This window comes from Octopus sinensis, linkage group LG16, assembly GCF_006345805.1.
Source record: "Octopus sinensis linkage group LG16, ASM634580v1, whole genome shotgun sequence".
Taxonomy (NCBI): domain Eukaryota; kingdom Metazoa; phylum Mollusca; class Cephalopoda; order Octopoda; family Octopodidae; genus Octopus; species Octopus sinensis.
Window position 1 is genome coordinate 29,092,867 of NC_043012.1, and position 15,000 is coordinate 29,107,866.

A 15,000-nucleotide genomic window follows, 5' to 3' on the forward strand; every position below is an offset into this window, starting at 1 on the left:
ATGACGGGAGCAGGCTCGTGAAAGCTGGAGGCTCCTAGTGCAGAACCGGCACGGATGCGGTGGTTACATGATTCAGTCGCTCTATCTTTCGGAAGAAGCAGGGAAGATGTTCGGCAGCAGTATCCACGACTGAGCAGCCCTGTTTGGGATCCACTCTGCTCACCCTGAATTGGGAAGGGGCTAGAAAAGGTGCCCTAAACATAGTCTGCTTCACCCCAATCCTGTCTGGAAAACCGCGTCCAGAGGGATCACCATTATGCGGTCGAAAATCAAAATCAAGATCAAGATACGCAACGCTGAAATTTGGGACCTGGAATGTCAGGACTCTCATAGATAACACCAACTCAGACAGACCCGAAAGGCGAACTGCAATCATCGCCCGGGAACTCCACCGATTCAATTTTGACATCGTAGCTCTCAGTGAAACCCGGAGAGCCGGAGAAGGCCGGCTGAGAGAAGGAGGCGGGCAATACACCTTTTTCTGGAAAGGTTACGATCCCGACCATCAACGGATCCATGGTGTGGGTTTTTCAATACGAAACACCATCCTATCCAAACTGACAGAGCAGCCCATTGGAATGTTCGCGCGACTCATGACCCCCCGAATCTAGCTTGTCAAAAGTCAGCACGCAACTATCATCAGTGCGTATGCTCCCACCCTTGACGCGGAGGATTTAGTCAAGGAAGAGTTTTACAGCCAGCTTGACAGCATTCTCTCTACCGTCCCAAAGGACGACAAGATCATTCTCCTGGGAGATTTCAACGCCAGAGTTGGGAGAGATCGTGAACTCTGGACAGGAACCATCGGAAAGGAAGGAGTGGGAAAAGTCAATGCCAATGGAACTCTGCTACTCACTAAATGTGCTGAACATAACCTGGTGATAACCAACACCCTTTTTCGCCAGAAGAATCGATATAAGGTCTCATGGCAGCATCCAAGATCTAAACAATGGCATCTCATCGACTATATCATCGTGAGATCCCGAGACCAGCAAGATGTGTTGCTCACCAGAGCCGCCACTGGAGCAGATGAGTGCTGGACAGATCATCGCCTCATCGCCTCCACCATGAAAATCAAACTCCGACCAAAGGTGAAATATCACAGCAAGGAAAGCAGAGTAAAGAAATTCAACATCGAAGCACTGCAAGACCCAAAAACTCGTGTTGCTCTCCAGCAGCGTCTACAGGTCAATCTTCAAAATAAGACTCCAAACCATCTCGTCGAAGAAAATTGGAACCAGCTGAAAGAAACTATCATCACCGCTTGCGAAGAAACCATCGGTCGCAAGAAAAGGAAACACGAGGACTGGTTCGACGACAATGATGAAGCTCTCAAAGAACTGATCGACCAAAAACGGAAAGCTTTCATCAGCTCACAGAATGATCCAAAGTCTGCCACTAAACGAGAGTCTTTCAAGAAGTGCAAAACCGCAGTTCAAAGGACAACCCGCACCCTGAAGAACCAGTGGTGGAGACACAAATCTCGTGAAATCCAGCAGCTAGCAGATGTAAACGACACCAGAGGGTTCTTCAAAGCCACGAGGGAAATATACGGACCTTCCACACATGGACAGGCTCCTCTGAAGAGTAAAGACGGAGCGACCATCCTGAAAAGCAACACCGAAATAGGAGACAGGTGGAGAGAACACTTCGATGACCTCCCCAATCACAAAGCTACCATCGACAAAAGCATACTTGACATGATCCCTAAAGAGGCCAAAGATTACTCTCTCGCTCAAATCCTCGAAGAGGTAAAAATTGCTATCACAGCGATGAAGAACAACAAAGCCGCGGGTCCGGACGGAATCCCAGCTGAGATCTACAAACTGGGAGGTGATTTTGTCCAACACCAGCTCCACCAACTCTTGGTCAAAATCTGGACAAATGAAGTTGTACCATCCGACTTCAGGGATGCCAACATCATTACCATTTACACTCGTCCTGAGTGTGGAAATTACCGGGGTATTTCCTTATTGGCAACTGCTGGGAAGATTCTTGCACGCATCCTGAACAACCGTCTCAGAACGCTGTCAGAAAGGATCCTTCCTGAGACACAGACCGGCTTTAGGCCATCACGAAGCACAACCGACATGATCTTCACGCTGCGACAGCTACAAGAAAAATGTCGTGAGCAACACCAACCGCTCTACTTGGCCTTTATCGACCTATCCAAAGCCTTTGATCGTGTCTCGTGAGAGCTCCTCTGGGATATTCTCGCCCAGTATGGATGCCCAGATAAGTTCATCCGGATCCTCAAACTCCTCCACGACAATATGCACGCCAGAGTCCAGACCGACGGAGGCAGTTCTGAGCCCTTTAAAGTCACCTCCGGAGTGAAGCAAGGCTGTGTGATAGCGCCAACTCTCTTTACCATCTTTATCGCGACAGTGTTGCACATAATACGAGATGACCTTCCACCTGGCATCGAGATCTCGTACAGAATGGACGGCAAGCTTTTCAACCTCGCTCGCCTCAAAAGTACGTCAAAGACAATGGTGCGAAGCTTGCTAGAGTTCCAATATGCCGACGACAACAGTGTAGCAGCTCACAGAGAGGATCACCTTCAACAGATCCTAAATGCTTTTCATCATGCATATACTAAACTTGGACTGAGCATCAACATCAAGAAGACTCACTTACTCTACCAACCTCCCCCCAATGCCCGTGTTGACAACCCGCCATCGATTCAACTCGAAGGAAATCCACTGGAAAATGTGAACCCCTTCTGCTACCTTGGGAGCCATCTGTCAGCAAAGGTAGACCTCAGCGATGAAATCCAACAACGTCTGAAGTGTGCAGGAACAGCTTTCGGCAAGCTTCGAACAAGAGTTTTTGCTGATCGGGACATCCGAACCGAAACCAAACTCATGGTGTACAGGGCAGTCATTATTCCAACCCTCCTTTACGAATCCGAAACCTGGACCCCGTATAGTCACCACCTGAAAACGCTCGAGAAATTTCACCAACGCTGTCTTCGGAAGATCCTCAACATCAGCTGGGAAGACAGAAGAACTAACGTCAGCGTGCTACAAGAAGCAAAAATGACCAGCATCGAAGCCTATGTCATCAAAGGCCAACTAAGATGGAGCGGCCATGTGGTTAGAATGACTGACGAACGACTTCCCAAACAGATCTTCTACTCCCAACTCAAAGACGGCAAGCGTACAAAAGGAGGCCAGAAGAAACGCTACAAGGACTCCCTGAAATCGAATCTCAAAAAGTGTGACATTGACTTCACCAACTGGGAGGAAACGGCAAAAAAACAAACCACTCTGGAAAACCACCATCCATGAGGGAACGGCGAATTTCGAGTCGAAAAGGTCTGCAGAGCTGGAGGAGAAAAGACGACGACGGAAGGAGCGCCAACAACAACCACGTGCGACTCTCCCTTCCGGCACTAGATGTCCGCACTGTGACCGATCTTTTCGAGCAAGAATTGGTCTTATCAGTCACCTGCGGACTCACCAATAAATTTGCGCGAAGACCATCATCCTCGACCTTGAGGGATTGCCATAGTAGTAGTAGTACATACATACATGCATACATACACACACACACACACACACACACACACACACATACATACATATATATATATATATATATATATATTATATATATATATATATATATATACTCAAAATAAGCAACAAGAATGACTCCGGTAATTTGGTACGATCGTTTCGTACTACATCATTTTATTAAATGTTGTAAGTATTACAACAGAGTTGAGATGCTGAGTACTCATCAGCCAATTATAGAGGTTTTCCATTAATACAAAAATTTTATAATATTAGGAATTATACGGGGTAGAATATTGTCCAAAATAGATTTGCTAAGTCGGCCAATGTCCAACTTAGTTGGACATATGAGTCTTACCGAGGGGTTTTCGGAGATTTAGCAAATCTATTTTGAACAATATTCTACTCCGTATCTCCCCTGAGTCTATGGATTAATACAGATGAGGTGATAGGTTGGTTTAAATCTCTAGATAACACTAATAAAATTTCTTTTATCCAATTTGATATTAACAATTACTATTCTAGTATATCCCCCATTCTACTTAATAAATCGCTTATTTTTGCTAAGAACCGCTCTCTCATATCTAGGGAGGAAATTGACATCATCCTATTAGCTAGAAAATCTATCATCGAATTTGAAGGTAAATTATGGACTAGGGCGGATACCCCTAATAATTTTGATATACCTATGGGCTCTAGTGACTCGGCGGAGATAACGAATCTGGTGGGAGCATACTTATTAAAATGCATAAACAGAGATATCCCAGAATTACAAGGTGGTCTATATAGGGATGATGCTTTGTTTGTTGTACCTAGCAATAATAAATCAAGTATTGAGAGGATAAAAAAGAGAATTAGCAAATGTTTCAAAGATTTTAACCTAGGCATTACTTTTGAACTTGACACTAAGATAGTTAATTTCCTAGACGTTACCTTAGACCTAAATTCAAAGTTACATTACCCATTTAGAAAGGGGGGCGAAGTCACTAGATATGTAAGTAAGTCATCTAATCACCCCCCGAATATACTAAAATCATTAGTTAAAAATATTTCTCAAAGAATTTCAAAATTATCATCAAATAGTGAAATCTTTAACTCTCACTCTAACCATTACAATATCGCATTATCCAAGGCTGGATATGACCAGGAAATCACCTTCCTTGATATGGGTAGCTCAAATCTCCTAAATAATATAGTGAATGTAAATGACGTAAGTAATATAAACTCTCATACCCTACATAAACGTAAATTAATAGAGAAAAGAAACCTAGTGTATAAGCCTAATTATAGGAATAAAAATAGTGAACAGATCAAAAAATAAATATGAAAATGCTAACCTAGATAAACCCGATAGGCATAAAAATAGTACTAAAAGGAATAATAATTCTCGTACGAATACTGATAACACTAATCCTTCCCACTCTTACTTAAACAAAAAATATAAAAGAGAAAATATCATTTTGCTAAATATCCCCTTTAATTGTACGATCTCGACGAATGTGTACAGTAGATTTAAATCTATACTGGAAAAAAATTTCCCAGCCTCCCATAAATATCATAAAATAATTTCTAGGAGATCAGTAATAATTTCATATTCCACTCTCCCGAACATGGCTACCATAATAGCTAGACTTAATAGTAAAAACATTAAGTTAGCCAGGAGTAGAATGAATAGTAACAACAATGATAGTAATAATAATTGTAATAATAGCATTAACAATTGTAATAATAATAATAATAATAATAATATAATAATAATAATAATAATAATAATAATAATAATAATAATGGTAATAATAAAAATAATATTAATAATGATGATAATAATAATTTACAGGCTTAAAAACTTGATTATATTCACTTTTCTCTGGACGAACACACAAATGATCATCTTTAAAAACTTTAATATCTACAATCTTATGAAAATAAAAATTTAAAATTGCTAAACACACAAACGATCATCTTTAATTGTATTGTGAATAGCCAAATATGAAAAAAACCCAGAAATTTCTACAAGAACACTCTTAAACGCCGCCGGATAACTAATTTAAGCAATTTATATATATAGAAATTATATATATATGTGAGCGTGAGTGTGTGTATTTTATTTCTGTCTTTCTATCGGTAATTAAAACGCACAAGGTGAGTTGGTAGTAAACACATATTTGACCTCTGCTGACCGCTCCTTTGCTGGACCACATGGGTACAATCACTCTTTCACCCCTCGCCTACTCCTATTGAGTCTATTTATAGACTAACGATATCTAACCGTATGACTGCCATCCTGCCTATCTACTGCCAACCTGCCCTCTCCTTCCTCTAAATAATAATAATAATACACTGTTGCCATGACTACAAGGAGTGACCACAGGCCGGCTACGGCTGCTATAATGGTACGATTATAATTGTAACAGCAATGATGGCCGTCTCCCCGCGAGCCACTCAGAGCTCAAAAATGATAACATTATCGTAGCACCAAAATGTCTTTGGAAGCTAAAAGGAAAACTAAATCAGTATACCAAATCGCTTGTCCTATGGTTAATCTGGAAGCGCCTCCCCCAGGGAAGAGCCAGCCTGGGATCGAAAAGTCATCAACTGGCACAAACTCTTCTCCGAATACGGACATGGATGGTCACTTGAACGGGAAATTCCCCAACTCGAACCCTCCAAGTTCACCACCACAACCACCACAGAAAGAAAATGTAAGCGGAACAAATGGACCCGAGAAGAGTATAAAGAAGCAATATACGCTTATTACTATGCATTAGGTAGGCCATCTCAAGAGAGACACTGCAAACTCTTACAGTATATGGAGAACACGGAATCAAGACAGTAGACCCTATTTGGATGAGAACAAATTGGCAAATGTGAGGAGGGATATCCTTAGAAATAACAGACTCACAGACAGTGAAATAAGCGCGATCAAGCACGCAACGGAAAATGACATAAATATAAGACAAAGGAAATGAAGAATCAGATGAAAAGAATAGCCCGCCACGAGGCTTAATTGAAAGACTGCTATCTGCACGCAAAGGCCTGAAGATACAAGAAATTCTATTGAACCTGTTAAAGATAGTCAGGAAAATGATAAAACAACAGTAACTGAAGATCTCGCATTTGCTGAAGAACACAGAGAGTCTATGGCAGAAATGAGGCAGAAAATCCTGAATACGCTTAAAGTTGTAAGACATACAAGTATGAATGATAGGGAGCCACTTCATAAACTCTCAAACACAAACCAAAATAAAAAACAAATAAAAATTGGCAACTATGTAACAAATGAAATAATACAAGAATTAAAACCTGATTTTACTGAGTTAAATGAAATTATTTACGCTTCTGCTAGGACAATTAAAACCAGCTGTATGCCCCCGAAAAAACAAAGAAAACCAAACCTGGGAAGAAATCAAACCTGGAGAAGTAAAATTGAAAAAGAGATTGAATTTATGAGAGGGTAAATCCAGAACAGGAAGAAAGATGAAGAGAAAATTTGGATCCTCACCAAGAGAAGAACTGATATCAATAAAAGAAACGCTGAAACAAAAAGTCCAAGCAAAAGCCCAAAGAATACGAAGATTTGAGAAGAGAAACAAGTTTTACAAGCAAAATAAGATGTTCACATCCAATGCCAAAAAATTCTACAGAGAAATAGGGAAGGAGAAAGTAACCGTTAAAGACCCCCCTCCCATGGAAGAAGTTCAACACTTTTGGAAAAGGATTTGGAGTACGTCTGTACATCATAAATGCTGACTGGATTATACAAACTGAAGGATCCTACCAAAATTTACAACAACAAGCATGGGAAGACATCACAATAGCAGACCTAAGAAAGGCACTCACGAAGGCCCATAATTGGAAATCCCCCGGTAAAGATGGGTGCCGAATTTCTGGCTCTCATCGCTCCCATGCGCACACGGTAAGCTAGTTCAGCTGCTCAATGGAATTATGAGAGACCCAAAGAAAACACCTGAATGGTTAGCAAGTGGTATTACTTACCTACTCCCAACGAATAACGAAACCAAACTTCCAAAAAACTATCGGCCTTTAACCTGTTTATCCACCACGTATAAAATCCTAACATCTATCCTGGCGGAGAAAACATATGCATTCATGGAGAAGAACGATATTTTCCCCATTAAACAAAAAGGGTGCCGCCGAGGCTCATACGGATGCAAAGATCAACTGCTAATTAATCGTATGATCCTTGAGAACTGTCACAACAAGCGCAGAAATCCCAGCTCCGCATGGATTGACTATAAAAAGGCCTTCGACAGTATACCGCATTCATGGATCTTGAAATCGCTGGACATCTTCAAAATTTCCCCTGTGATTTCAAGCTTCCTGAAGCATAATATGTCGTTGTGGAATACGAATCTCCAGTTATACCACTCTAATGGAGTACTTGCCTCAGAGAATATAAACATCAACTGTGGCATTTTTCAAGGTGACTCACTTTCACCTCTAATATTCTGCATAGCCCTAATACCTCTTACAAGGGAATTAAACAGAACAGGGTATGGGTATAAAATTGTTAATAAAAAAATAAGCCATCTATTTTATATGGATGACTTAAAACTCTATGGTAAAGACGATAAGGAACTTGAAGGCCTATTGCGCACTGTGAAAGCATTCAGTGATGACATCGGGATGGAGTTTGGGCTTGAGAAGTGTGCCAAGGCCACTTTCCAGAAAGGGAAAGTGAAGACCACAAATTCAGTCGTGTTGGATGTTGACACAGTCATAAGAGAGCTTGAGCAAGAACAAACCTACAAATATTTAGGGATAAATGAAAGCTCTGGTATTCAGCATGAAAGCATGAAAGAGAAGATCAGGAAGGAATGCTATAGGAGAGTTCGAGCAGTCCTGAAATCCGAACTAAATGCACGTAACAAGGTGTTAGCTATAAATTCCTTAGCAGTTCCAGTTGTTACTTATAGCTACAATGTGTTGAACTGGAATATGAGTGAAGTAAAGAAAATAGATAGGAAAATACGCAAGCTGCTGAGTTGTAATAGGATGCACCACCCAAAGGCAGACGTAGATCGCCTTTACCTCACCAGAGCCCAAGGAGGTCGAGGCCTGATCCAATTTGAACTAGCTTACAAAACAACCACAATTGGACTGGCCAAATATCTTGAAATAACGAATGACTAGATGCTAAAGCTCGTGGAAAATCACGAGAGACGAAAGAAGCTTCATTCTATCATAAAGGAAAGCAAAAAATTTGCTATTGATCTCGTGCAGGATACTCAAACTGAACAACCCGAGGGAAGTACGGCAACTGTTGTTGCAAAGAAGGTGAAAATAATGGCAACGAAAAAAGCGCACGAGCAATTGGCTGATAGGTGGGAGGAGAAACCTCTGCACGGCAAATATGTGGCCCGCAGCAAACAAGCTGATGTTGACCAGAAGCAAACCCATCAGTGGCTACGGAATTCAGGGCTAAAAGCAGAGAGCGAAGGTTTCATCCTGGCTGCTCAAGATCAAAGCCTATTAACCCGGAACTACCAGGCCAATGTGATGAAAAATGGAGCAGACCCAAAATGCCGATTCTGCAACGACATGATTGAAACAGTGGACCACTTAATCTCTGGATGTAAAGTCTTAGCACCAGTGGAGTATAAATTAAGACATGACAGAGTTGGCCAATATCTCCACTGGCTAATAAGTCGGCATTACAATATCAAAACTGCCGACAAGTGGTATAATCACCACCCTGAAGCTGTAACTGAAGGAGAAAATGTAACGGTTCCGTGGGACTTTCCAGTACATACAGACCGAACCATCAAGGTCAATAAACCAGATATCGTTGTGAAAGACCAAAACAATAAAGTTTGCTTATTGATCGTCATGAGCATCCCCTGTGATCATAATATCTCAGCGAAAGAGTTTGACAAGCTCAAAAATATAAAGACCTGCTCATTAAAATTGAGAAAATGTGGCATCTCAAGGCGGTTACAATACCAGTGATCATAGGAGCACTAGGAATGATCAAGAAGGGAACCGAAAATTATATGAGAATGATCCCTGGCTTACCATCCCAGCAAGAAGTGCAAAAGATTGTCTTAACTGGTACATCTTACGTATTGAGAAGAGATTGTCGATGTGAGAACTATTACTACCCATATATTTTAATTTAACCTTATTTCTATAAAAAAAAAAAGAAATGAACGAACTAGTGAGTTTAGGTTAATGGTCTACCAATGTATACTATGAGTTTCTTTGCCCTAAGAGTCGGGAAGACACTTGGCAAGAAATGGAAGCAAATTTGAAAGAAGAAGAAAAACCCATAATAATAATAATAATCTCTTATTATAAAAGGCAGATTTTATCTGCCTCCCTTTGTATCTTATAGAAATCTACAATATAGGATTTCTTCAATTACAATTTACCTAGCATTTTTAAGAGTAGAATGCATCGGGTCGTGCCAGGTCCAGTTTTTAAAATTTCAACCCCAATTAAGCAAAATTTAGAGAAAACTCACATTGTGGTGTATAAGTCAAATGCTTTTCTTAGTGCGGGCTACAGCACACGCAAACGCACACACACAGTGTGCAACGAATAAAGTGAAAGTAATTCACTTTTTGTAGTGAGTGACTCTTTCACTCTGCCTCCCACTTCCTCTTTACACACATAGACACGCAAATATATAAATAAAATTGTAAGCTAACGTGCGTGTGTGTGAGTGTGTGTGCGTGTGTGTGTGTGTGAGGGTGCGTGTGTGTGTGTGCGTGTGCGTGAGTGTGTGACAGGAAAGTTTTTTAGGACGAATATAAGACCTATATCCAAGTAGCAGAAAGATCGCCCAAAAGTATATATAGATATTTAAATGTATTTATATATTCATCTATACACAGATGTATGTATAATGTGTGTGTATATATTTCCATAGAGGTAACCTTTCACTCCATACAAAGTTTTTTAGGACGAATATAAGATCTAAAGTATATACAAGTAGCAGAAAGATCGCCCAAAAGTGTATATAGATATTTAAATGTATTTATATATTCATCTATGCACAGATGTATGTATAATGTGTGTATATATATTTCTATAGACGTAACCATTCACTCCGCACAAAGTTTTTTAGGACGAAAATAAGATCTAAAGTTATCTCTAAGTAGCTCAAAGATCGCCCAAAAGTGTATATAGATATATAAATGTATTTATATATTCATCTATGCACACATGTATGTATAACGTGTGTGTATATTTCCATAGAGGTAACCATTCACTCCATACAAAGTTTTTTAGGACGAAAATAAGATCTAAAGTTATCTCTAAGAAACAGAAAGATCGCCCAAAAGTGTATATAGATATTTAAATGTATTTATATATTCATCTATACACACATGTATGTATAATGTGCGTGTATATATTTCCATAGAGGTAACCATTCAATCCATACAAAGTTTTTTAGGACGAAAATATTTATATATAAAAGAAAGGTTGTGTGTCTGTCTACTCCGATTTAGATTCCTAACTACTCCCACATTTTGCGATGCAGTTTAACCAAAACCGGGTATCTTATAGTCGTGATTCATATCGAGCCCTTCTGGGTATTAGCGCGCGTCTACGATGAGTCTATGATTTTACAAATAATTTACCATCATTTTTTCCATTTTAATGCATATTTTTTTTAATAAAGGGAAGTAACTCTCAAACTTCACACCAATATGCGTGCTCATATGCGACGTAATATCACATCAGCAGCATTTCCTCACACCCTCCTTGCGCTTGGCGATGGCAAAATACCAGGGGATGAAAATGGTAATATTGCCATCGATTCCATTTGTACCATTGTTAAGACGCCTTCTGATCTCAGAGATGCAGTGTTCCCAGATCTACAAGCTAATTATCAGAATATGGATTGGATTGGCAAAAAGGCTATACTGGCCCCGAGGAATAAAACTGTTCACCATATTAATGATGAAATACTAAAACTCATTCCTGGGAAAGTCTATGTATATCAGTCTATCGATACAACTCCTGACCCAGAGGACGTCATCAACTATCCAATAGATGTACTCAATTCCTTTGAGCACCCCAGACTACCACCACACATTCTCAAACTTAAAGTTGGTGCCCCTATAATGCTCATCAGAAATTTGGTTCCCCCAAAACAATGCAATGGCACACGTTTGATCGTTAAGTCCTTATCTCCCACCGTAAACTTATATCAATATTTGCCTGAATAATCATCATAATTCAGTGCAATCATTAACAGTACTTTCAAGCAATTCAGCCCCGAGCATCGCCGGGAAATTCTGCTAGTTATAATTATAATAATAATAATAATAATAATAACAACATTGATGTAAATAGTGATAATAACAATACCAATAACATAGGTAGTATCGATAAAAGTATGGTAGGTGATGATGGTGAGGATGGATTAATAACTAGTAACCCTAATTTGCATAACAACGTGATTACTAATAATGAAAGTAATACTAATACTAATAATAATTTAAATAACAGTAATGTAAGTGAACTGTCCTTAAATAATTCCAGTACCGGACACTATCCCCGGTATCTGGTCGTTGTTCGGTCCAAAACGTAATTTATAAATGCACGATAATAACTTCTAGCAATAGTTTTCTTTATTTCGGATGTTCGGTGGATCTTAAAAGACGTCTTAACAATCATTTTTCCTCTTTTAGGCTCAAACATAAGGCAGGTTGCACAACACTATCTAGCAAAATTTGGGAACTAAAAACAAATAATATAGAATTCAACCTAGAATGGGATATAATTAGAAGGGCGCAACCTTATAGAAATAGTAGGGATGGTTGTCAACTTTGTTCTATGGAAACTTATGAAATTTTAAAACATCAGAGTAATACAAATCTGTTGAATAACCGTCTGGAGTTGGGATAATCTTGTATACATTGCACAACCCGAACGTTTAAATACTTTAAATAATAATTTTGTGAGTGTTCCTATATTTTTCAAATTTTAATTCTTTATAATCAAATAAGAAGAAATATACTATACTAGCTTTCAATTTAACATTCATAGATAACTAAAAAAGCTTCACTGCAAACTTGAAATTGAAATTTTTTTCTAAATTTAATCTAGCTTTAAAATTGATAAGGCTTTCCCCCTGTTAAAAAATACTATGCCTACTCATAATAATAAGTGATAGGTTTTTTCCCCTTTTTTTCTCTAAATTACACTCTCTGTGAATGGGATTAGTACCATTTGACTTTGACCTAGTTTCTCTCACCAAATAGCAGTAATTGGCATTTATTAGTGGCAATTGCTGTCTTCAACATGAATTCCTTTTATGGAGTTCTGAAACCTTCTTTACCCCATTTCTACAATTAAGAAATCTTTATTGCTTCTAACCTTACAGCAGTTAGGAACAGCCATATCTTAGTCAGTCAGTGGAAGGACTTCACTACCTCATATGTTCTTAAAATTTAAATCCACATCTTTGTATATCTACCTTCTCTATAATGTTGCCACTTGATTTGAAAATGTTTGTATTAATGGAAAACCTCTATAATTGGCTGATGAGTACTCAGCATCTTAAATCTGTTGTAATACTTACAACATTTAATAAAATGATGTAGTACGAAACGATCGTACCAAATTACCGGAGTCATTCGTGTTGCTTATTTTGATTATAATCACCCCACGGATTTTTATGGATAACACCATGCAAAATTCTAGTGCATCTAAATTAAGTACCATATTCATTTGAATCTAAAGTTTTGCTGAACTTATATATATATATATATATATATATATATATATATATATATATATATATATATATATATATATATATATATATATATATATATATATATATATATATATATATATATGTATGTATGTATATACGTATGTATGTAGTATGTATGTATGTATGTATGTATGTATGTATGTATGTATGTATGTATGTATGTATGTATGTATTTTGCGATGGTGTTCTGTATTGCATTCAGAAACTGCAGATACGGTGTTTACGTCCATTATTGAACCTCTGGCAGCATATTTAATATCAGGCGCCTTGCTGCAAAAACAAAGGTATTTACCTCTATCATGAGAGACCTTTTGTATGCTGATGGTTGTGAGCTAGTAGCACACACAGAGATTGATATGCAACACATTTTGAATGCATTCTCAGATGCTTGCACTGCCTTAGGATTGACAGTCAATCTCAAGAAAACTGTTGTCATGCATCAACCTGCCCCTGGTAAGCAGTATAGTGTACCAAATATCTATGTGAATGGTAAACGACTTGATGTAGTTGATCAGTTTGTCTACATGGGAAGCACTATTAATAGATATAGCAATGTTGATGATGAAATTCCATATAGAATTAGGAAAGCAAGTGTTGCTTTCGGAAAGCTAGAAAAGCGCCTCAAATGTGGGCGAGACATATGCAGAAAGACAAAGATAAAGGTGTACAAGGCATGTGTGCTTCCTTCTCTTCTCTATGCCTGCGAGACGTGGGTCACATATCGATACCATATTAAACAACTGGAACGTTTCCATCAGATGTGTCTCAGACGGATCTAAGGCATTAAGTGGGAGGACCGCATCAGTGATCTTGAAATATTGGAAGGCTCTCGGTGCGAAAGTATAGAAGCTCTTGTGTTAAAGCAAAGGCTCAGATGGAGTGGTCATCTGGTCAGGATGAAGGATTCAAGGATGCCAAAACAACTCTTTTATGGAGAGTTAGCTAAAGGAGAACGACCTCCACATAAGCTAAAAAAGAGGTATAAGGACTTGCTGAGGGCTTCCTTAAAAGATGCTTGCATCTCTCCTGACACATGGGAAGGCGTAGCTATTGATAGTAGCAGGTGGTGAAGGATTGTGCATGAGGGGACAGCCACTTTTGAGAAATCTCGAGTTGCACATGAGAAAGTAAGGAGGGATGTCAGGAAGGGCATCGCTGTTACACTTCCAGAAGAGAAGGGTCTTCCTTTGATGCTGACATGCAATGTCTGTGCAAGACCCTGCCTCAGTAAACCTGGACTCATGAGTCATCTTCGTAGTCATAAAACGAGACAGATGAGTGACAACCTGGCCACTGGTGGTGGTGTTACACAGCATACTAATCATATCTGTCAGGCATGTGGAAGAGAGTGTAATTCGGCAGGAGGACTTAAACGACATGCAAAGGTACATGAAGCCCTGTTACAACTACAGCCGGCTATTACCGGTAAAGGTTTTAGTTGCCAATTTTGTACAAGACATTGTAGATCTTTAGCTGGGCTAAAAAGTCAGATTCGATCACAGCACCAATAACAGCTGAGCTTCGTGCAATGGCCATACTCGATAACGAGGGAGAGCCATAATGTAAGTATGTATGTATGTATGTATGTATGTATGTATGTATGTATGTATGTATGTATGTATGTATGTATGTATGTATATATACATATGTACATATCTATCTATCTATCTATCTATCTATCTATCTATCTATCTATCTATCTATCTATCTATCTATCTATCTATC